The sequence below is a fragment of the Pan paniscus genome, chromosome 8, assembly GCF_029289425.2.
Source record: "Pan paniscus chromosome 8, NHGRI_mPanPan1-v2.0_pri, whole genome shotgun sequence".
Classification (NCBI taxonomy): domain Eukaryota; kingdom Metazoa; phylum Chordata; class Mammalia; order Primates; family Hominidae; genus Pan; species Pan paniscus.
Window position 1 is genome coordinate 24346305 of NC_073257.2, and position 23443 is coordinate 24369747.

The following is a 23443-nucleotide window of genomic DNA, read 5'->3' on the forward strand; positions in this document are numbered from 1 at the left end:
GCACTCCAGCCTGGGCGACACAGCAAGACCCTGTCTCAATAAAAATTAGATTAAATTAATGTCCCATCTCTTGCAAGCTTCAGACACACATCCCTATTGCTTTTCTCCGCGTGGGTCGCTCGGCGATGGGGTTGGGGATTTTCACGGTGCTGTCCCCCAACTCGAACTTCACACCTTGACCGAGGGCCCCCGGGAGGCGGCCGCGAGGTCCCCCAGCGCGACGGGGCCCGGCCCTTTAAGCGCCGCGGGCGCGCGCAGTGCGTGCCTAAGGATTGCGAGTCCGGGCGGCGCGAGCGCGCGGCGGCGGTGGAGCGCGCGCGGGTGGGCGCGCACAGGGAGAGCGCGCGGCGGGGCGGCCCGGAACAGTCTGCGCCAGACGGGCGGCTGCGTGAGGGCTCCGGGTCGCTGGCGGCGTGGACACCTGAGTCCCGGGGTAGGGGTCTCCCGCGAGGTGAGTGCGGCCCTAGGACTCCGGGCAGGGCTGGAGCGACGGGAGGGCGTCCTGGCGGCGGTGGCGGCGCTGGGCTCTGGCTGGGACGCCGGCGGTCGGGCAGAGAGGGGGCGCCGGACCCTGCCTTGGCGCGCTCCTCGCTCTGACTAGGGGAGCCCGGCGCCGCCGCAGAGGCCACCCGGTGCCCGACCCCCGACCCCGGGGCGTCGCTGCCTCTTCGGGGACCTCGGAGTCGGGGCGCGGCAGGGAGCGCGCTGGGTTCCGAGTCTGGGGCTATCCTGAGGGCTCGGGTGGAGGCGGGTTTCCCAGCCTTGGGCGCAGAGGGTCCCCGCTGTCCCCACCGTCCGTCCCCCAACCCGGGACCCCTCTCCTTTGCGCCGTGGGACCCCATGCGGCCTCGGGGAGAGGGTGCGGGTCCGACACGGCGGGCGGAGCCACCTGTTCCACCCGGGCCCCCAGGTCCTGGAATCACGCGGGGATGTGCAGGGTCTGCCCAGCCCAGCGCGGCGGGAGGGACTAAAATAGAGGAGAAAATGTGGCCCGTGTGATGAAATTGAACAAAAGGCAGTAAAATAAACTCCAGTATTTCTCCAAGGCTTTGAAAGTTTCCCAGTATTGTTTTACGGAGTCTAAATTTAAGCATGTAGTTGTTTGGTGTATTTTTTTTTTTTCCTTAACTGCAGGAACTAACCTCAGAAAACTTTTAACTCTACCAGAACCTAGTGCGTGCAGAGCAGAAAAGTTAAAGTGAGTGAAGGAAAATGAGTGTGTGTGTGTTTTTCCACCCTAAACAGAGTAAAACGTTCAGATCTGTAGGAAGAAGGTTCTTTCTGGCTCCAATTTTAACTGAGAACATTTTTTAAAAATCGGTATTTCTGAAAGGTATCGAAAGACCAAACCAGGCATACGTGGAAACTTGAGGGAAATACTCATAGGAGAAAACTTTATTAAAAATACTTTTTACATTATTTTTTAAAAACACGACATAAAAGTGCCCCAGCATGCACTAAAAAGTTTGCCCTCCAAGTTCCGTGTCTGAATGTTACTGATTGTTTTTCTAGGTGGAGGAGGTATTTTCGTTCATGAAGCCAATGTGGAAATACAAACAAATGCCCTATTGACTTGGGATTGGGTGGGAAGGATGGAAGTTGTCTAAAATCTTTCTTGCCAAAGTTGACAGCGTATGTATGGAATCTTGTGTGTTTTCTTGTCCAGACTAGTAATAGCCATGATAAAGCGACTGGATTATATTCCTTGGTAACAGCACTTCAAATGAGCTTTCTTTGAAAATTTTAGATGCTGATGATTTAAAAGTAACACATTTTCTCCATTACTAGAAATCAGAAATCCAAAATTAGAGTGATAGTGAAGCGAAGGCTGGAAAGAGGAGCGATGCTTTTAGGAAGGTCTGAGCGTGTTTGAATCTGTGGTTGCTGGGGGTGGGGGAGTTGCCCATTAATTCATTCAGGAATATTTGTAGACTGACCACCTACAGCGCGCAGAGCCGTGACTGGTCATCCAGCATACAGTCATTTCTAGATAATAGCCACATGGCCCAAACTGATTAAAACCAGATCAAGCAAGCCTTCATCGGCAGCTGAAGAGATACCTGGCCTTGGTTCCAAAGTTCTTAGACACCCAAGGCGCCCAGAGTTGGCACTGTGTGTTGATTTGGAAGATCATCTCAGATAACTCCAGGAGTGGAGCCTGGAAACCTGAAGGAGGGAGAGGAAGGGCCTGCGTAGAGCAGAGCTGAGAACAGGGGAGCCTCTAGAACTAGAAGTTCGAAGTGCATCTTATCTGCAGTGTTGTGGGGCAGCTGCCGGTGGCACAGAGGCCATTCGGGAGGTGCCGGGGGAATCCTAGGAGCATCCCAGAACCTGAGCTCTTTCCTTTGACGGTGAAGGCCATCGTTGCGTTTCACTTTCCTTTGCACTTGGTGGCTTGCTTCCTAGGTGCCTGTGTGCTCTAAGAGGAGGGCCTTGCAACTCCGCCCCTGATTGACTGCAGCCATCCCCGCTCCACTCTGAGGGGTCTCCTGGCCACCATAGGAAAGCCTGTGTTCATGGAGGCACTGCCCTCTGCACGGGTTGTGTCCAGCCAGTGGCATCAACAGCCTCTGCCTGCGGAACTCACAGTGAAGCTGCCGCTTTCCATAATGCCCTTGTCCCCTTTCTAGACTGGCAGCATTCATCTTGAAACCTAAGAGTATTTTAAGAAAGTTGGTGCTAGGTTTCTAATCTGTGCTTTCAGGATTGGCAGGGAAGGACTGTATGGGGAGAGCGTTCTGCCTTGTCGGACAGGGATGGGAGAGCTCTTCGTGAACGTGTCTCTTCGGACTAGGTATTGCCAGAGACTGTAGCACTGTGAAGAGGTCATGCTGTTTATCTTTTTTATTATAGTCAAATACATAGAACATAAAATTTACCGCTTTAAAGTGCACAAATCAGTGGCATTAAGTACATTCCATTCCCAAAGTTATGCAATCATCACCACTATCAAGTTCCAGAACTTTTTCATCACTCCAAAATGAAACCCATTAAGCAGACGATTCCCATTGCCCTCTCCCAACCTCTGGCAGCCACTGATCTCCTTCTGTCTCGGTAGATTTGCCCCTTCTTGATGTTTATACAGATGGAATCTTAAAATCTGTGGCCTCTTGTGTCTGGCGTCTTTGACTTAGCACAATGTTTTTCAAGGTCCGTCCGTGTCGCGGCGTGTATCGTTGCTTCCCTCCTTTTTATCGCCGAATAATGTTCCATTGTGTGGACAGATCGCATTCTATTTACCCATTCATCAGATGAATGACTTTGGGTTGTTTCCACCTTTTGGCTATTGTGAATAGTACTGCTATGAACCGTTGTGTACAAGTTTTTGTTTGAACACCTGTTGTCAATTCTTTTGGGTCGGTACCTGAAAGTAGAATTCCCGGGTCATATGGTAATTCTGTGATTAACTTGCTGAGGAGCTGCCAACTGTTTTCTATAGCAGCTGTACCATTTTGTGTTCCCACTAGCAACGTGTGAGGGTTCTAATTTCTCGACATCCTTGTCAACCACTTGTTATTTTCCCCCGCCTTTTTATTTATGTATTTATGTATGTATTTATTTATTTTTTTGAGACGGAGTCTCTCTCTGTCACCCAGGCTGGATCTTGGCTCACTGCAAGTGATCTTGGCAGTGGTGTGATCTTGGCTCACTGCAAGCTCCGCCTCCCGTGTTCACACCATTCTCCTGCCTCAGCCTCCTGAGTAGCTGGGACCACAGATGCCGCCCACCACCACGCCGGGCTAATTTTTTGTATTTTTAGTAGAGTCGGGGTTTCACCGTGTTAGCCAGGATGGTCTTGATCTCCTGACCTCGTGATCTGCTCGCTTCGGCCTCCCAAAGTGCTGGGATTACAGGCATGAGCCACTGCACCCGGCCTTTTTTTTTTTTTTTTCCTCTGACATAGGATTTCACTGTGTTGCCCAGGCTGGAGTGCAGTGGCACGATCTCAGCTCACTGCAGCCTCAACCTTCCAGGCTCAAGTGATCCTCCCACCTCAGCCTCCAGGGTAGCTAGGACCACAGGCACGTGCCACCACGTCCAGCTGTTTTTTTGTGTTTTTTGTAGAGACTGGGTTTTGCCATGTTAGCCAGGCTGGTCTCAAACTCCTGGGTTCAAGCGATCTTCCCACATCTGCCTTCCAAAGTGCTGGGATTACAGGCATGAGCCACCATGCTTCGCCTTCCTTTACAAAAAAAAAAAAAAAATTCCGGTCCTCCTAGTGGGTATGAAGTAGTATCTCACGGTGGTTTTGGTGCATTTCTCGAACGACTTCGTTGCTGGACATCTCTTCAGATGCTTGTTGGCCACATCTTCTTTAGAGAAATGTCTGCTGAGAACTCGATTCTCTTTGTGTTAGCTTTCGTATCATGAAATTTTGCATGTGACTAAGTACAGTTATTTGTATAGGGCTCGGTTTGTATATTTAGGTTCCTTCCTAAAGCTTCATTCTGTTGTGGGTTTTTTCCTGCTTTCTCTTCTAGGCTGCTGCTGCTTCTCCTTGGAAGCCAGTTGTCTGACTTGTGCTTTGTCATTTTTAATCTTCTGCCTGTTGTAGTTCTTGACCCCAAGCCTGGGGTATTGATCAGTTCATCTGGCAGTACAGTATTTATGGATTGACCACGTACAATGTGCCAAGCTGTTGGGCGGGTCATTGGGCATACAAACATGGAAGCCCTTTTTTTTTTTGAGACATGGTCTCACTCTGTCACCTAAACTGGAATGCAGTGGCACAATCACAGCTCACTGCAGCCTCGACCTCCCAGGCTCAGATGATCCTCCCCCCTCAGCCTCCAGAGTAGCTGGGACTACGGGTGCGTGCCATCATGCCTGGCTGATTTTTGTGTTTTTGATAGAGCTGGGTCTCGCTGTGTTGCACAGGATGGTCTTGAACCCCTGGGTTCAAGCAATCCCCCCACCTTAGCCCCTGAAAGTGCTGGGATTACAGGCAAGAGCCACCTTCTCTTTTTGATACACGTCTCTTTGTGATGTGCACAGATTACATTTTTTTTTAATTAGGCTAATGGGCATATCAGGATAAAGAACGGTACTGCACTGGAATTTAAGGGATCTGTGTCAGGTTTCAGCCCCCGATAGCTGTGTGGCCTCAGGGTTCACCCTTCACCCTTCTGGAACTTGGTTTCCTGGTCTATAAAATTTGGGGTAAGGCTGAATGACTTCTCACACCTTGAAACTGGAGTTTCACTATAGCTTTCCTTTACAAACCGGATTCTGGGGGTATTTCAAACCATGTAGTTTGCACATATTACTTAAAGGAACTCTCTGTGTGAAAAAAAAAAGTCTATACTCTTTTGTACTAGACTATAAACAGGTGAGTTGGGTCCATTGCTGCCTCCAAAAATAGTACAATTGATATTTTCTATAAACAGAGCATTTTGGCCGGGCACGGTGGCTCACACCTGTAATCCCAGCACTATGGGAGGCCAAGGCAGGCGGATCACCTGAGGTCAGGAGTTTGAGACCACCCTGGCCAACATGGTGAAACCCCATCTCTACTAAAAATACAAAAAATTAGCTTGGCATGGTGGTGGGTGCCTGTAATCCCAGCTACTCGGGAGGCTGAGGCAGGAGAATCGCTTGAACTCAGGAGGCGAAGGTTGTAGTGAGCTGAGATCACGCCACTACACTCCAACCTGGACGACAGAGTGAGACTTTATCTCCAAAATAAATAAATAAATAAACAAACATGCTGAGAGTTTAAAGAGTTGTAGTGAAGATTCGAGTTCCTAACACGCTGGGAATACGGAGGTGACTAAGGCAGTGTGGGCCCTGCTCCCATGAAGCTTTGCTTGGGTAAAGGAGACATTCAGTGTCCGACGTGAATTGATAACAGAGACCCACAGGTGTTTTGGGAGCAGAGGACAGAGTGTCTTTCTGTCAGGGGTGTCAGAACACCAGCTGGAGAACGTAACATTTGAGCTGGGCCAACAAGGGCAGCATAGGGGACAATTTAGGCCAACATGGTGGAATTGAGGAGTCAGTTATTATGCTGCAAGGGGTTAGCCTTCCAGTTGGGGGCATGGACCAGCGAAGCTTTCTGAGTAGGTTGCAGTGGCAGATCTTGTTTCCCGGCTCTCCTGTGGAGTAGACGTTTACATATGGAGGGATTAACTTGAAGTTGAACAGGATGTCAGGGACTGAGGAAGGCAGCATAGAAAAAGGAGGATATAAGATGGTATGAACAAGGGGAAGACACCTAGGCATGTCAACTGTCGAATTGAATTTTAGGTTCAAAAAAAAGTTTTTTAAAAGTATTACATACCCGGGCATGCTAGATCGTGCCTGTAATCCCAACACTTTGGGAGGCCAAGGTGGGAGGATTGCTTGAACCCAGGAGTTTGAGACCAGTCTGGGAAACATAGGGAGACCCCCATCTACAAAAAATTAAAAAATTAGCCAGGTGTGGTAGTGTGTACCTGTAGACCCAGCTACTCAGGACGCTGAGGCAGGAGATGCTTGAGCCCAGGAGGTTGAGGCTACAGTGAGCTGTGATTGTGCCACTGCATTCTAGCCTGTAAGACAGAGCGAGACTCTGTCTCAAAAAAAAAAAAAAAAAGTGTTGTGCTACAGTAGAAAGCTAGAACCAGCTCTGTCAGACTTGCCAAACTGACTTAGAGGCGCTGTACCGTGGTTTCTTCATATGCCACAAATTGCCCTCCATCTACACCAGGTAACCAATGAATTTGTTGCATGAGCTCCTGCTAATGCCAGCAGTATCACTTTAAGAATGAGATGGCACTAAAATGTGCATGAGGTGAGTCTGCTCTGTTAATTTTCTTTTTTTTCTTTACTTCTGATTTTTTTTTTTTTTTTTTTTAGACCAAGTCTTGCTCTGTCACCCAGGCTGGAGTGCAGTGGCATGATCTTGGCTCACTGCAGCCTCCACCTCCTGGGCTCAAGCAGTTCTCCCACCTCAGCCTCCGGAGTATCTGGGACTACAGGCGTGTGCCCCCATGCCTGGCTAATTTTTGCATTTTAGTAGAGACGGGGTTTTGCCATGTTGGCCATGCTGGTCTCGAACTCCTAAGCTCAAGTGATTCACCTACCTCAGCCTCCCAAAGTGCCGGGATTACAGGTGTGAGCCACTGTGCCAGCCACAATAGGCAGTTTTTCAGCCCTCCTCTCCCCACTCCATGGACCTTCCCACCTTTTGGAGTCTCCCGTGTCCATTATTTCACTCTGTGCATTTATGTGGACCCATCGTTCAGTTCCCACTTGTGAGAACATGCAGTGTTTGACTTTCAGAGTTAGAGTTTGACTTTCACTTAGGATAATGCCTTCAGTTCCATCCACGTTGCTGCAAAAGACATGATTGCATTCATTTTTATGGCTTAGTAGTCGTCCGTGGTGTTTATATACCACATTTTCTTTATCCTGTTGTCTCTCGATGGACGCCTAGATTGATTCTGTGACGGTTACTGTGAACAGCGCCGCGGTAAAGATGCAAGTGCAGGTGTCTTTTGATGTAATGATTTCTCTCCCTGTAGGTAGATAACCAGTAGTGAGATTGCTGGGTCCTGTGGTAGTTCTAGGTTTAGTCCCTGAGAAATCTCTATTCTGTTTTCCATAGTCGACTCTACCCTTGAGCTACTTAAAGGTGTCCTGATTTCTCTGAGAGAGGTTGATAGCCATTCCTTGGACTTCTGAAAATAGTCACATGGGAACTGTTAGTTGGAATCTTCCAGTTTTTTCAACAAACATTTGGTGGTCCCCATTGCTTAAAAATGTGCTAAAAACCCCTGCTTTCTCTCTGCCCTATTAAAACTGGGTAATGCCTTTGTGCCCACAGGCTTGGATTGACTTGAGGAATTTGCTAGCAGGTTCCCCAGAGGTATAGGAAGAGCGGGAGGAGAAGCAGCCTCTAGCTCCTGCCCAGGGAGGAGGTGGTTACTGGCCTCACCTTACTGACATCATCCATCATCTGGCTCACAAAGGGACTGGTGGAAGACGAGGTTAAAAGTTTCATGCTTTGGATTCCCACCAGGAGGTCTTGTGTGAGCTTGTTCCACCCTGGTGTGGATTTAAATCTGTTCAACTTGAGATAAGATATGTAAATCAGACCACGGCTGCCAGTCTAACCAGGTGTTATAAATACCAGTGCTAAATGAACATGCTCTAAGCCAGCTTTCTTTTCACTGGGAGCGTGGATTAAAAATTCAGCCAAGAATTTTGAGCTTCTTGGGGTGGGGGTGTTGGGGGAGCACTGTAGAACCCTATAAAACAATAAGGTGTAATAATTCCTTCCTAGCAAGAAGTACTACATTTATCTCATTAGTGAAGCACATATTGGGTGCTTGGTAATATTTGCTAAGCAAATAAAGACAAAGCACACAAACTTGTTTCACAAAAGTAGAATGACTTCAACTGGAATTTTCTTCTATCCATGAATAATTTGCTCAGGAATCCAGAAATGTAATAGACATACCAACTGTCCATTTTTCAAAAATGAGCTGAGTAAAAAACGTGCAGTGTCTCTCTTCACAAACATTTCTTTTTTCAATTTTCATTATTTTCCAAAACCTCGGAGATTGATACCAGTTTGCAAACATTGCATCAGCTAGAACTGTTCCCCAGCTAGACTCTGCTCTGGTTGACCTCCCCTCGCCTTCCTTCTGGGTCATTCCTTTTTGTTACTAGGACCCAATCAGATGTCTGGTCAAGATTGTTTTCAGGTGAGATTTTGCTTTAGGAAAATCTGGTTTTGGTATCTTTTTCAGTGATGGCGAACCGACAGTAGGAAACTTCTTCCCTCGGGGCCTGTTAAAACCCAGCCTCTCTAGGTAAGGCGACCTGGTGAACTTGTTTGCTTTAAGTGTGGGCGAATCAATTACTTCCATGTGATGTGTGGCTGGGAGTAAATCACTGCTCCTATTAACACAGCTGAAACTATTCACAACAGAGACAGTTTGAAATCAACCTTGTTTTTGTACATTGTTCAGAAAGTGCTTTTTATTTTAAAAAAATTAATTTAAAATTAAAAAAATAAGTGAAAGCATGATCATTCTTCCAGGAAGTAGAATTACTAGCCTTTTAAAATCTGTGTTTAAGGTTCTAAGTTCTTACGTAAGGCATTTCAGAAGTAAGGGAAATCCCAGTTTGGAGGAAAAGCAGAATCATAGGAAAAGGGTGCTAAACCGTGACCGCATCGATGTTTCAAACTCCAGAACAAAACTGCCCACACTCCCAGCAGCCAACTTCCACCTGGATCTTTCTTTGATCTTCAGTGCTGGGATATAGTCCTAGTTTGCTTAGGGAGAATTTTTGGAAGCATTCTTTTCTTTCCAAGGTTTTTTTCTTGAAATTGAGAAATAGCGCAGACTAAAGAGTAGTTGCTTCATATGCTTCATATTTATTTTACTGCAGCCTCTGTATTTCTGTGGAGGCCCATTTTTAAGATTAATTTTGGTCATGGATTACACGTGTAGATGCATACACATTCATATTGACATGGATTACCTGTTAATATTGGGAGGCGTTACTGGGTTAGCGTGTGTAATGTTTATTGGTGTCAACTTTTTAATACATCGTTATTTATGAAGCTGGGTTAAACATCCTTTCTACTGCTGTGTGTTTAAAGTCACTCCCCTCCACCGCCCCATGTCCCGATTTAAATGTATAAATTGGATGAGATTAATTTCTCTTAAATTGGAAGGACTTGATCTATAAATATGGTGGAGAGGGAGGGATAATAACCACACTGATGTTAACATGTTTGAAACTACTCTTAAGTATTTAAGCTTTTCTTTTAGATCCAAGGTCTGTTTTTAGGGTGCTCTTTTTTTTTCTATTTAGATGGTTTTAGAGTTTTGTTTTGTTTTTGAGACAGGGTGTCACTCTGTCACCCAGGCTAGAGTGCAGTGGCTCAGTCTTTGCTTAGGGCATCCTCCACCTCCCAAATTCAAGCAATTATCCCACCTCAGCCTCCCGAGTAGCTGGGATTACAGGCACACGCCACCATGCCCGGCTAATTTTTGTATTTTTTGGTAGAGACAGCATTTCACCTTGTTGGCCAGGCTGGTCTCAAACTCCTGACCTCAAGTGATCCACCCACCTCAGCCTCCCAAAGTGCTGGGATTACAGGCCTGAGCCATTGTACCCGGCTGGTTTTAGAGTTTTTAAATATGAATTTTGGTTACGTAACAAATAGTGATTAAGTCTGTATTTTGTGACAAGTATTATACAAAATGTTGTGGCTTTTTTTTTTTTTTTTAGTTCTTTTGCTGGGTGCAGTGGCTCACACCTGTAGTCCCAACTCGGGAGGCTGAGGCAGGAGGATTGTTTGAGCCCAGGTGGTCCAGGCCAGCCTGGGTGATGTAATGAGACCCCATCTCCAAAAAAATTTTTTTAATTAAAAAGCTTTGCCGGCTGGGTGTGGTGGCTCACACCTGTAATCCCAGCACTTTGGGAGGCCAAGACGGGTGGATCACCTGAGGTCAGGAGTTTGAGACCAGCCTGGCCAACGTGGTGAAACCCCATCTCTACTCAAAATACAAAAATTAGCTGGGTGTGGTGGCTGGTGCCTGTAGTCCCAGTTACCCTGGGGGCTGGGGCAGGAGAATCTTTTGAACCCAGGAGGCAGAGGTTGCAGTGAGCCGAGATCACGCCATTGCACTCCAGCCTGGGTGACAAGAGTGAGGCTCCATCTCAAAACACAAAAAAAGAGCTTTGCCTACAAGGAGTTTATCGTCTAATGGAGGAAAACAAGAATTACATGCAGAAACCTTATGGGATCAATTGTATCCAAGTGGGAAAAATGGCACATAGAGTGAGCAAGTGGTGGGTATCAACAGCAGACATGAGAGTCCGGCGGGGAGGCCAGTGATGAAGGAGTCACGAAGGCTTGACCATGTTCGGTAGAGTTTTTGAGCCAAGCTTTGAAGCCTGGGAGGAGGGCAGCAGGGAGGCAGTGGGAAGGGGTTCCCAAGTGAGTAGCTCTTTCTTTTTTTTTTTTTTTGAGATAGAGTCTCGCTCTGTCGCCTAGGCTGGAGTGCAGTGGTGCAATCTCAGCTCACTGCAACCTCTGCTTCTCGGGTTCAAGCGATTCTCCTGCTTCAGGTTTCCAAATAGCTGGGATTACAGGCACTCACCACCACACCCACCTAATTTTTGTATTTTTAGTAAAGACAGGGTTTCACCATGTTAGCCAGAATGATCTCGATCTTTTGACCTCGTGACTTACCCACCTCGGCCTCCCAAAGTCCTGGGATTACAGGCGTGAGCCACCGCGCTTGGCCATGAGTAGCACTTTCATAGGAGACCTGGTTCAAATTGTGGAAAGGAAGGTGGAAGAGACAAGGCTAGGCCAGATTCTAGAGAGACACTTTTTAAAGCCTCACGTTCTTACAGATCGGCTCCTTGGCAGTACAGATGAGGAAAATGAAAACTCAGCCACCTGGCAGGGCGTGGTGGCTCATGCCTGTAATCCCAGCACTTTGGGAGGCCGAGGCTGGTGGATCATCTGAGGTCAGGAGTTCGAGACAAGCCTGGCCAACCTGGTGAAACCCCATCTCTACTAAAAATACAAAAATTAGCCGGGTATGGTAGTGCATACCTGTAATCCCAGCTACTCAGGAAGCTGAGGCAGGAGAATCATTTGAACCCAGGTGGTGGAGGTTGCAGTGAGCCAAGATCGCACCATTGCACTCCAGTCTGCAGACAAGACTCCATCTCAAAAAAATAAATACATAAAACTCGGCCACCTTGCCTGGCCTGTGGTATCAAGAGTAAACTGGGATTTTAGAAATGTTAGTTATTGAGGCTGGGTGCAGTGGCTCACGCCTATAATCAATCCCAGCACTTTGTGAGGCTGAGATGGGTGGATCACCTGAGGTCAGGAGTTCGAAACCAGCCTGGCCAACATGGTGAAACCCTGTGTCTACTAAAAATACAAAAATTAGCCAGGCATGGTGGCAGGTGCCTGTAATCCTAGCTACTTGGGAGGCTGAGGTAGGAGAATTGTTCAAACCCGGGAGGCAGAAGTTGCAGTGAGCTGAGATCATGCCACTGCACTCCAGCCTGGGCGACAGAGTGAGAATCTGTCTTAAAAAAAAAAAAAAAAGAAAAAGAAAAAGAAATGTTAGTTATTGCAATATCTGGTAGTTTACAGGTGGGTGTGATATGAGTGTTGGTTTCTTTTGACCTTGGAGGAAGAAAACGCTCTAGGAGCCCCAGCTCCTCTTACCTCTGCCTGAAGTTTGCTCTGTGCACTTGTGTATGAATGTGCAACTTTGGTGTGGTGGGGACAGGGATGACATGGACATTGGGCTTGGTGTGTGAACGTAGAGAAGGAACCAGGCGTGTGCTCAGAGCTCTCGGGTGTGTCACGATAACTAGGGTAAAATCCTATTTTTACGAAATAGTCTATAAATTATTTTTAGAGTAAAAAGGAAATGGTTGATTTAGTCTAAGGGTTTGTTTTTGTTTTTTAAAGCCCTACTTAAGTCGAATAATAGAAAACAAAGAATGTATGGACTCAGTTTCCTTCAATTTATGAGTTGAGTTTAAAAAACTCTACAAGAGTCTTGACATCATTCATTGCTTCCTTTTGCAGTACATTTATTATAAAACTCATTTTTGTTAATACACAATTACATAAAAATAGGAAGTAACACAGAACCAGATGGAAACTATGAAAAAGCAGGACTCTTTTCTTCGTTTGAGTAAAATCAAAGCAAAGTGCCTGTCACATAGAAGACACTGATGCCTGTTCACATGGATGAATGTCGTCAAGAGCCACTAGCCTTAGGGCCAACAATAGCTGTTTTGTGTTCACTGATCTTTATTTTCACCCACCGCTTCCCCATATGAAGAAGCCCACTCATGGTAGTGAGCGGGGTGATTCAGAAAGAGTTCCCACCGTGAAACGCTCTCATTCATGATGCTCTTGAAGGTCAAGGAAAACACAGCTTTTTGAAAGGGGCTTGGCTGTTAAGTCACCATATAGGGATTTTTGGGGGATGTGGCTTTATTTATTTATCTAGAGACAGAGTCTCACTCTGTCGCCCAGGCTGCAGTGCAGTGGCACGATCTTGGCTCACTGCAACCTCGGCCTTCTGGGTTCAAGCGATTCTCCTGCCTCAGTCTCCCGAGTAGCTGGGATTACAGGCGTCCACCACTATGCCCGGCTAATTTTTTTTATTTTTTTGAGACAGAGTCTCACTCTGTTGGCCAGGCTGGTGTGCAGTGGTGTGATCTCCACTCACTGCAGCCTCCACCTTCCAGGTTCAAGCGATTCTCCCATCTCAGCTTCCCAAGTAGTTGGGATTACGGGCGCATACCACCACACCCGGCTAATTTTTGCATTTTTGGTAGAGATAGGGTTTCACCATGTTAGCCAGGCTGGTCTCGATCTCCTGACCTCAGGTGATCCTCCCACCTCGGCCTCCCAAAGTGCTGGGATTACAGGTGTGAGCCACCACGCCTGGCCAGGATGTAGCTTTAAAGACAATTTCTTTCCTAAGATATGTTTATTCTATATTTTGGAACAAATCTTCACAAAATTCATGGTATGCACGCCGGCCCCTTCCTAGCGTGTTAGGTGTGCACTTTGACCCTGCTGTAGTGTGTAAGTATGCTCACTGACCTCTGCCCTACTGTATATCCTGACACAGGAAGGGGGATGTCTTTTAGAAGCTCATTTCTACCTCTTTCCCAGCTCAACTGTGCTTGTCTTGACTGCATCTTAAAAGTGCTGGTTAATGGTGGGTGTCTGGACAAGGTAGGAGAGTCTATAAACCTATACCGAAGTCCTCTCTTATACACGGTTTTGCTTTCCATAGTTTCAGTTACTTGCAGTCAACCGTGGTCCAAAAATATGCGATGGAAAATTCCAGAAATAAATCCTTCATAAGTTTTAAATTGTGCACCATTCTGAGTAGTGGGATGAAATGCGTCGTTCTGATCCATTGCCTCCTGCATGCGAATCCTCCTTTGCCCGGAGTCCCCACCTGCCCATCACTTAGTAGCCAACTCGGTTCTCAGATCAGCTGTCTATGTGGCCGTGCTTATGTTCAAGTCACTTTTATTTAATAATGGCCTTGAAGCAGAAGAGGCATGATGCTGGCTGGTAATTTGTATATGCTGAAGAGAAGCTACCAAGTGCTTCCTTTAAGTGAAAAGGTGTGAAAGTTCTCAACTTGGAGAAGAAAAAAAAATCAAATGCTGAGGTCGCTGAGACCTACTGTAAGAACAAATCATCTTCTGTCTGTGAAGGTGTGAAGAAGGAAAAAGAAATTTTATATTAGTTTTGCTGTCACACTTCATACGTTCAAGTTATGGCCACTGTGTGACAAGTGCTTAGGGACATTTGTAGGTAGAAGACATGAACACAAGCTCCGATTGCTGGCAGACGGGTTGGGATTGGTGCTGTCTGCAGATTCAAGCATCCACTGAGGGTCTTGGAACATACCCCCTCAGATAAGGGAGAACTGCAGCAATGTAGGTACATGGGGTTGTCTTCAGACCCAGCCTGGACCTGTTTTTGTGAAGTGTTTGCAATGGCAATGAGTTGCGTAACATAGACATACTAAGCAAGATTGGTTCTACATCACTTGGTTAAGGGGAATAATTTTTCCATTCACGTTCAGAACTACCAAAGACAGTAATTACCTTGTGATTTGGTTGAAGCTGTCTGTAGGGAATCCAAGTCTTATAAGACACGATTTCTTTCCCTCACATTTCCTCAGTGCAAAACCTAATAGTAGAATGTGAGAAACTTCATATTATTTGTTCCAGCTTAGATTCTTCAGTAAAGTGCGTTGGGTTAACCGTTCCCTGGTTAGTTGTGAGCTGAACTGTGATGCTAGAAAAGGTTACCTTCGGGGTTTTTCCTCTTCCTGTTCCTACACCCTTGCGGTCTTCGGACTTCCCTCCTGAATTGCCCCGGGGTTTCTAGGTGGTGCCTGTCTTTTCTTCCCTCATTAGATCATAACTTATCTGCCTGTATCATCTCCTGACATACTGGGTCTTTCAAAGGCTCCAAGGTGCTGAAATGACCTGATAAATCATTTCTTTAACCTCCAGGAAACCTTTCCTTTCTGTGTTGGTAGCAGCCAGACTCAGGTGCCCTCCGGTGAGTGAGGCGGGCGGGTGTCTATTTTAGAACAATCAGGTCATGCCCCCGACACACACTCACCCCCCAGACTCACCAGTGGCATTCGAGCCTGGCTATGCATGTAAAATACAGCGCTGGGTTTTAAATGTACATGAATAGAATTGCATTAAGAATCTAACTCTGACTTTTCATTGAGTGCTTTGAAGGTCTGTGCATGGCCTCATCCAGCTGATCTAACTGATATGCAGTATTCCGTAGTAAGCATTTACCACGTTTCTACTTATAGAAAGTTCATGGTAGGCGAAGAACCTGGACTGCCACCAACTCTTCTCAACAGCAGGCAACACTGTAAACCCATCCCGGCACGTGTTTCCATATGTTCCTAGTAGACAGCTCCCCTGGAGTGAAGGCTGAGCAGTGGAATGTGTGGCTCGTAGGACACGCTTAGTTTCTCTAAGTATTGCCCAGTTGCCCTACAGAAAGGTTGTATGAATTCACTCCCAGCAGGTTCACCAAGGTTGACCCACATTCTTGCTGACACTTGTTATTTTTTGTCTAATTTTTGCCACTCCAGTAGGTATTAAATAATGTAGTAGTTTTAGCTTGCACTTTTTTTGTTCACTAGTGAGGTTGAACATCTGTCTTGTACTTCATAATCATCTGGTTTCCTCGTTTGTACACTGTCTAATCATATTCCTTGTTCATTATTTTTTTCTGAGTTTCTTATTAGTTTAGAAGGTTTTGTTATATTCTAGCTATCAATTCCTTATACGTATTAGACATAGTACATATCTTCTATGAGCTGGCAGCTTTTCTCTTAATATTGTCTATGGTGTCCTTAATTTTTATGTAGACAGATGCATTGAAATTTTCACCTTATAACTTGTATTTTTTGAGTCCTAATGAATAGAAAGATTAATAGAGCAAAATAGGAAATTCAGAAATAGAACCAAAAACATATAAACATTTAGTACAAACAACATTAGTATTTCAAAACAGTGGTAAAAGTTGGTTCCTCAGTACTTGGCACTTGAGCTGTCGGATAACCTTCTTGGCTTGAGGGCAGGGAACAGGTCTCTACTCCACACATTACACTGACATAAATCCAAGGCAGATCAGATATTTAAATATGAAAAGTGGAACCATAAAAATGCTAGTAGAAATTCAAGAGGTATATTCTATATTCTTAGGGTAAGAAAGGCCTAAATTTGCAAAAACACAAGCTATAAACAAAAAGATTGATAAATTCAACTACATAAAAATAAATTCTTTAGGTCATATTACAAATTTTAAAAAAATACTTGCGATTTATATCAAGCGATTTCTGTTGGATAGAAATAAAACTTTCCAGTCTGTTTCACTGCTGTCTATCCTAGTACCAGTGCCTTGTGTTTTACTTACTGCTACTTTATAATAACTCCTTGGCCGGGCGCGGTGGCTCACGCCTGTACTCCCAGCATTTTGAGAGGCCAAGGTGGGCGGATCATAAGGTCAGGAGTTCAAGACCAGCCTGGGCAACATGGCGAAATCCCGTCTCTACTAAAAACACAAAAATTAGCTAGATGTGGTGGGGGGCACCTGTAATCCCAGCTACTCGGGAGGCTGAGGCAGGAGAATCACTTGAACCCGGGAGGCAGAGGTTGCAGTGAGCTGAGATCATACCAGTGCACTCCAGCCTGGGCAACAGAGTGAGATTGTCTCAAAAAAAAAAAAAAAAAAAAAGACTTAAAATACAATATGGAATAGCAGTGGTGAAAATAGGAATGATTTTTAATATTTTCCAGTAAGTATGGTGTTTGCTGTCATTTATTTTTATTTTTATTTTCATTTTATTTATTTATTTATTTATTTTTGAGACAAGGTCTAGCTCTGTCACCCAGGCTGGAGTGCAGTGGCCACGATCTCAGCTCACTGCAACCTCAGCCTCCCAGTCTCAAGTGATTCTCCTGCCTCAGCCTCCCAAGTAGCTGGGACTACAGGTACACTCCTCCACCCCTGGCTAATTTTTGTATTTTTAGTAGAAATGGGGTTTCGCCATCTTTGCTGGGCTTGTTTCAAAAGCCTGACCTCAGGTGATCCTCCTGCCTTGGCCTCCCAAAGTGCTGGGATTATAGGTGTGAGCCACCATGCCGTCCTCATTTGTTGTCATTAAAAAAAAAAAAGAAAAACTCTTATTTAGTTAACAAAAAAATTCCTCCTAATTTGTGAAGTTTTAAAAACATTTCTGCATAATTTTAAGTTTCTCAAATGCTTCTTTCATCATCTATTGAGATGATTGAATGGCTTTTCTAATTTAACCTGTTAATGTGCTACATCACGTTGGAAAATTAATGTTAGGCCAACCTTACAATCTTGGGATTAACTCTTCTTTATCATTATTTGGTTTATAGACCCAGTTTACTAATAATTTTATTTGGGACTTTTTGCATCTGCATTCTTAAATGACTGGCTTGTCATTTTTCCTTTCTCATATATTCTTTGGGTTTTGGTGTCAAGGTTTTAGTAGCCTCAAAATTAGATAGTGGGGGCCAGGCGCGGTGGCTCATGCCTGTAATCCCAGCACTTTGGGAGGCCAAGGCAGGTGGATCACCCTGAGGTCAGGGGTTCGAGACCAGCCTGGCCAACATGGCGAAACCCTGTCTCTACTAAAAATACCAAAATTAGCTGGGCGTGGTGGCTCATGCCTGTAATCCCAGCTAATTGGGAGGCTGAGGCAGGAGAATCGCTTGAACCAGGGAGGCGGAGGTTACAGTGAGCGAAGATTGCACCGTTGCACTCCAGCCTGGGCGTCAGAGTGAGACTGTCTCAAAAAAAAAAAAAAAAAAAAAAAAAAAAAAAAATATATATATATATATATATATATATATGACGGTGGGGGTTGCTTTTCTCTTCTCTGGAAAAGTTTGTGTAAGGTTGGAGTTATTTGTTCCTTGAATGTTTGGTAGAACTCTCCAGCAAAACTTTCTCACCTGCTTTTCACTATTGAAAGATTTTTGTCTGCCGATTCATTTTCATTAGTGGTTATAAGACTTCAGACTTTTTATTTTATTCTTGAATAAGCTTTAACGAGATATTCTTCCAGGAATTTGTCCATTTCATCCATGCTTTCAAATTTACTAGCATAAAATTGTTCATAAAAAACCTTTTCGACACCCATGGCACCTACAGTTATGTCCCCACTTTTTATTCTGATATTGTTCATCCATTTTTCCCCTCAGTTCTGTTGAACGTTTGTCAATTTTATTAATATTTTCAAAAACCAATTTTTTGTTTTATTTTTCTCTACTGTATGTTTTTCTATTTAATTTCATGTTCTTTTTCTTGTTGATTTTGTATTTATTCTTTTGGGTTTTTCCTAACTTAAGTTAGATGCTTGGTTCATTAAATTTCAGCCTTCTTGCCTGATGTCACAGGCATTTCAGTGATGTTTGAGCTGCATCCCACAGGTTTCTGTGATTTACTTATGAGTATTTCTCAATTCCCAATATTGTTTCTGAGAGTTATTTAGAAGTATAAATTCCTAGTGCCTACACACATGGGGTTCTTCCAGTTACCTTTAGTCTATTGATTTCTAATTTAATTGCTTTGTAGTAAACAAATATATATTTGATACCAGTCTCTTAAAATTTGCTGAGACTTGCTTTCTGACCCCATGTCATCAGTTCTCCTACGTATTCTGCATGAGTCTGAAAGAATGTGTATTGTGAAGCTGTTGCATATAATGTGTTGTAAATCTTGATGAGATCAAATTTCCCATTATATTGTTTAAGTCTTCTGTATTCTCATGCTTGATACATCAGTTGCCAGGAAAGGTGTGCGAAAGGCCAGGCTTCCTAGCACTTTGGGAGGCCGAGGCAGGCGGATTGCCTGAGCTCAGGAGTTTGAGACCAGCCTGGGCAACATGTGGAACCCCATCTCTACTAAAATACAAAAAATTTGCCGGGTATGGTGACGTGAGCCTGTGGTCCCAGCTACTTGGGAGGCTAAGGCAAGAGAATTGCTTGAATCCGGGAGGTGGAGGTTGCAGTGAGCTGAGATCGCGCCACTGCAATCCAGCCTGGTTACAGAGTAAGACTCAGTCTCAAAAAAAAAAAAAAAATCCAGTGTGACAATGTTTTTATTTTAACTGGATCATTTTCCATTAAATGTAATTATGCAAATATTTACATTTTTATCATAATTTGTGCTTTTTATTTGTCCTCTTCTGTTTTGTCTTTTGTCCTTGCCTTCTTTTGGAATGATTTTTTTTTTAATCTTTCATTTATCCCCTCCTCTAATTTAGATGGTAAATGTTCTGGGTTTTTTTTTTAGTGGTTTCTCTAGAAATTTTAACATGAATGCTTATACAATTTTAAAGTTGGTCAACATTTTAACTTCCTCCAAAACTCAAATCCCCTCCCTCCCGTGTGTGTGCTGTCACTGTGGCGTGTTTCAGCTCTGCCTTGTAGTAGAAAACAAGACTGTTTGATATACTGTTTGTTTACATTTACTCGCATTTTTAGTCCAAATCTTTCCTCCCTGAAATAGAGCCTTTTTAAAACTGTGCTCTATTGGTAGCCGACTCGCTCTGTTGTTACTTATATAGAAATTTATAACATTTTCCTTTGGTCTTTTTTTTCACAGACTTTTTTTAATCTGAGGTACAGATTTTCAGCGGTTATAATCTTCAGCAGTTTTTCCCAAATATATGTATGTATACATGGACATATATGTGCGTGAATGTGTGTATTTTTCAGCCTGTCTTGGTTTCAGATGAAACAGAACTCCTCATTTTCTATACTATTTTGCCATTGTTCTTTTTTTTTTTTTTTTTTTTTTGAGATGGAGTCTTGCTCTGTCGCCCAGGCTGGAGTGTTGTGGCACGATCTCGGCTCACTGCAAGTTCCGCCTCCTGGGTTTACACCATTCTCCTGCCTCAGCCTCCCGAGTAGCTGGGATTACAGGCGCCCGCCACCATGCCCGGCTAATTTTTTGTATTTTTAGTATAGACGGGGTTTCACCATGTTAGCCAGGATGGTCTTGATCTCCTGACCTCGTGATCCGCCCACCTCGGCCTCCCAAAGTGCCGGGATTACAGGTGCGAGCCACCGCGCCCAGCCTTGCCATTGTTCTTGAAAGAATATTTTTATAGGCCAGGTGCAGTGGCACACACCTGTAATCCCAGCACTTTGGGAGGCGGAGGCAGGCGGATCACCTGAGGTCAGGAGTTCAAGACCAGCCTGGCCAACATGGTGAAACCCCATCTCTACTGAAAATACAAAAAAAGGCCGGGCGCGGTGGCTCACGCCTGTAATCCCAGCACTTTGGGAGGCCAAGGCGGGCAGATCATGAGGTCAAGAGATCGAGACCATCCTGGCCAACATGGTGAAACCCCGTCCCTACTAAAGATACAAAAATTATAGGCGTGTGGTAGCACACACCTATAGTCCCAGCTACTCGAGAGGCTGAGGCAGGAGAATTGCTAGAACCTGGGAGGCAGAGGTTGCAGTGAGCCGAGATCGCACCACTGCCTTCCAATCTGGACGACAGAGTGAGACTCTGTCTCAAAAAAAAAAAAAATTAGCCCACCGCGGTGGTGGGCTCCTGCAATCCCAGCTACTTGGGAGGCCGAGGCAGGGGAATCACTTGAACCTGGGAGGCAGAGGTTGCAGCGAGCCAAGATCATGCCACTGCACTCCAACCTGGGTGACAGAGCGAAACTCCATCTCAAAAAAAAGAATGTTTTTATAGTACATATAGGTTTAGGTTGAGGGGTTTTTTTTTTCTCAATGTGATTGTTTCCATTGTTGCTGTTTCAAGAAGTCAGTCTAATTATCACTTCTTTGAAAATAATCTGTCTTTTCTTTGAGTGCATTTGATTGATTGAGACAGGGTCTTTGCCCTGCCCCCTAGGCTGGAGTCCAGTGGCATGATCACAGCTCACTGCCACCTCCAACTCCTGGGCTCAAGTGATCCTCCCACTGCAGCCTCCCCAGCAGCTAGGACTATAGGCATGTCCTGCCGTGCCTGGCTATTTTTTAAATTTCTTATAGAGATAAGGTCTCACTATGTTGCCCAGGCTGGTCTTGAACTCCCAACCTCAAGAAATGCTCCCACTCAGCCTCCCAAAGCACTGGGATTACAGGTATGAGCCACTGCACCCAGCCACTTTGAATATTTTTACAGTATCTTTAAGTTTTTCAAAAGGTAATACATTCATATGGTTAAAAAAGAAAAGGTAATTATATTTCTAAAAACTCTACATTTAACTCTTGTCCTCAACTCACTTCTACCCCTCACGCCCAACAATTGTTCTTGACTTGTATATCCTTCCAAAGTTTCTTATGCATGTAACAACAAGTACAAATATACATTCTTAATCTGTAATCTCTCGGTTTTACACAATGCATAGTATTTTATATATAGTCCTGGACTTTGCATTTTTTTGCTCAGTAATATACCTAGAGATCTTTACTCATCAGTACATGGAGAGCTTCCTCATTCTTTTTTATTTTTGAGATGGAGTCTCACTCTGTCACCCAGGCTGCAGTGCAGCGGCACGATCTCAGCTCACTGCAACCTCTGCCTCCTGGGTTCAAGCGATTCTCCCACCCTAGTCTCTCGAGTAGCTGGGATTACAGGCATGAGCTACCACGCCTGGCTAATACTTGTGTTTTTACTAGAGACAGGGTTTCACCATGTTGGCCAGGCTGGTCTCAAACTCCTGACCTCAAGTGATCCGCCCGCCTTGGCCTCCCAAAGTGCTGGGATTACAGGCATAAGCCACCACTCCCAGCCTTCCTCATTCTTTATACAGCTGATTAGTATTCAGTTACATGGATGTATTCTATTTAACCAGCCCCTTATGTGAGACACTTAGGTTATTTGGGGGATATTTGTTATTACAGACAATCCTACAGTGAATAACATTATAAGGTTGGTGCAAAAGTAATCACGACTTTTGCCATTGAAAATAATGGAAAAAAACCTGATTACTTTTGCACCAACCTAATACATATGTCCCTGTGTGTGTGTGCAATTTCTCAGTAGGATAAATTTCCCCAAATAGAATTGCTAGGTGCCTGGGAATATATTTTACATTTTGATAGATACCATGCAGTTGCCCCCAGAGGGGTTATGCCAGTTTACACCCCCACCAGCGGAACCTCGGAGCACCTTGTTTCCCCACAGCCTTTTAACTACGGTTTTGAGGCTGCTTTCAAGATTTGTAGCTGCTTTTAACTTTTTCTTGTTTTCGGTGTTCTGTGGTTTCATTGTGATTGTCTAATAGTACATTTAAAATTTGTATTCTGTTTGGGATTCATCAGAATTCCTCTGTCTGTGACTTGATGTCTTTATCAGTAAGCAGGAAATAGAGGATACACACAAAAATGAATAATTGAGGAAAGTTTAATACATAGATTATTTACAAAAAATATAGGCAGGGTTAGGGAAAGCAACAGAGGATGGTTCGGTACCTAGAGGACAGCAACACTCCGTAGCTGTTAGCACCCCTAGGCCCTGGGGGAAAGGGAGGGAGCTGTGGAACCTGGGGAGGGAGCTGAGAGGAAGGGCAGAGGCTGGGGTCCTCGGCAGGACCCACCAGCCTGCAGGGAGCTGGCAGCCTGCCTTTCATGCTGGGGTCTCATTGGCTGGACTCAACCAGCAGCCCCACAGCAAGGGTGCCCATCTGATACATTCCTGCTCCTGAGGCAGGAGAGTGAGGCTAGAGAAAGATGGAGAATGGTTCTGGTGGGGGGACCCTCAGACTGAAGCTATACCACCTAGTATCTTTCATCCATTGTGAAACACGCTCAGCCATTGTCTCCTTAAACATTACTTCATTCATGCATTCATTCATTCATTTTGGAGATGGAGTCTCACTCTGTTGCCCAGGCTGGAGTGCAGTGGTGCGATCTCGGCTCACTGCATCCTCCACCTCCCGGTTTCAAGCAACCCTCCTGCCTCAATCTCTCAAGTAGCTGGGATTATAGGTGTGACCCACCACGCCCGGCTCATTTTTGTATTTTTAGTAGAGACGGGGTTTTACCATGTTGGCCAGGCTGGTCTCGAACTCCTGACCTCAAGTGATTCACCTGCCTCGGCCTCCCAAAGTGCTGGGATTACAGGTGCGAGCCACCATGCCCGGCCTTGAACATTACTTCTGCCACATCAGCTCTCCTCCCCTCTGAGAAACTCCAGTTAAACACAAACCTTAGACATAGACATAAACTTTCTCAACCTGTGTTGGGTCTCTTAACCTCTCATTGGTTTTCACATCTCTCTGTGCTACAATCTGGACAAATGATAGGTTTCTTCAGATCATTTTTCTTTCTGTCATTCTCTCTCTAATTTGATCTTCTGTTTATGCCATCTGTCGAGTTTTTTCTTTGT

The 23443-nt window shown here is 45.0% G+C and overlaps 1 protein-coding gene across 1 annotated transcript in view; it reads left to right on the plus strand.

Annotated features, from left to right (window-relative positions):
- Nucleotides 1-317: 317 nt before the first annotated feature.
- Nucleotides 318-23443, plus strand: part of PROSER2 (proline and serine rich 2) — a 47936-nt gene continuing 24810 nt past the window's right edge. Inside the window, exon 1 of the mRNA XM_034929940.3 lies at nucleotides 318-451. The gene's annotated coding sequence lies outside the window, so the exon portion shown is untranslated. The remainder of the gene's footprint in view (nucleotides 452-23443) is intronic.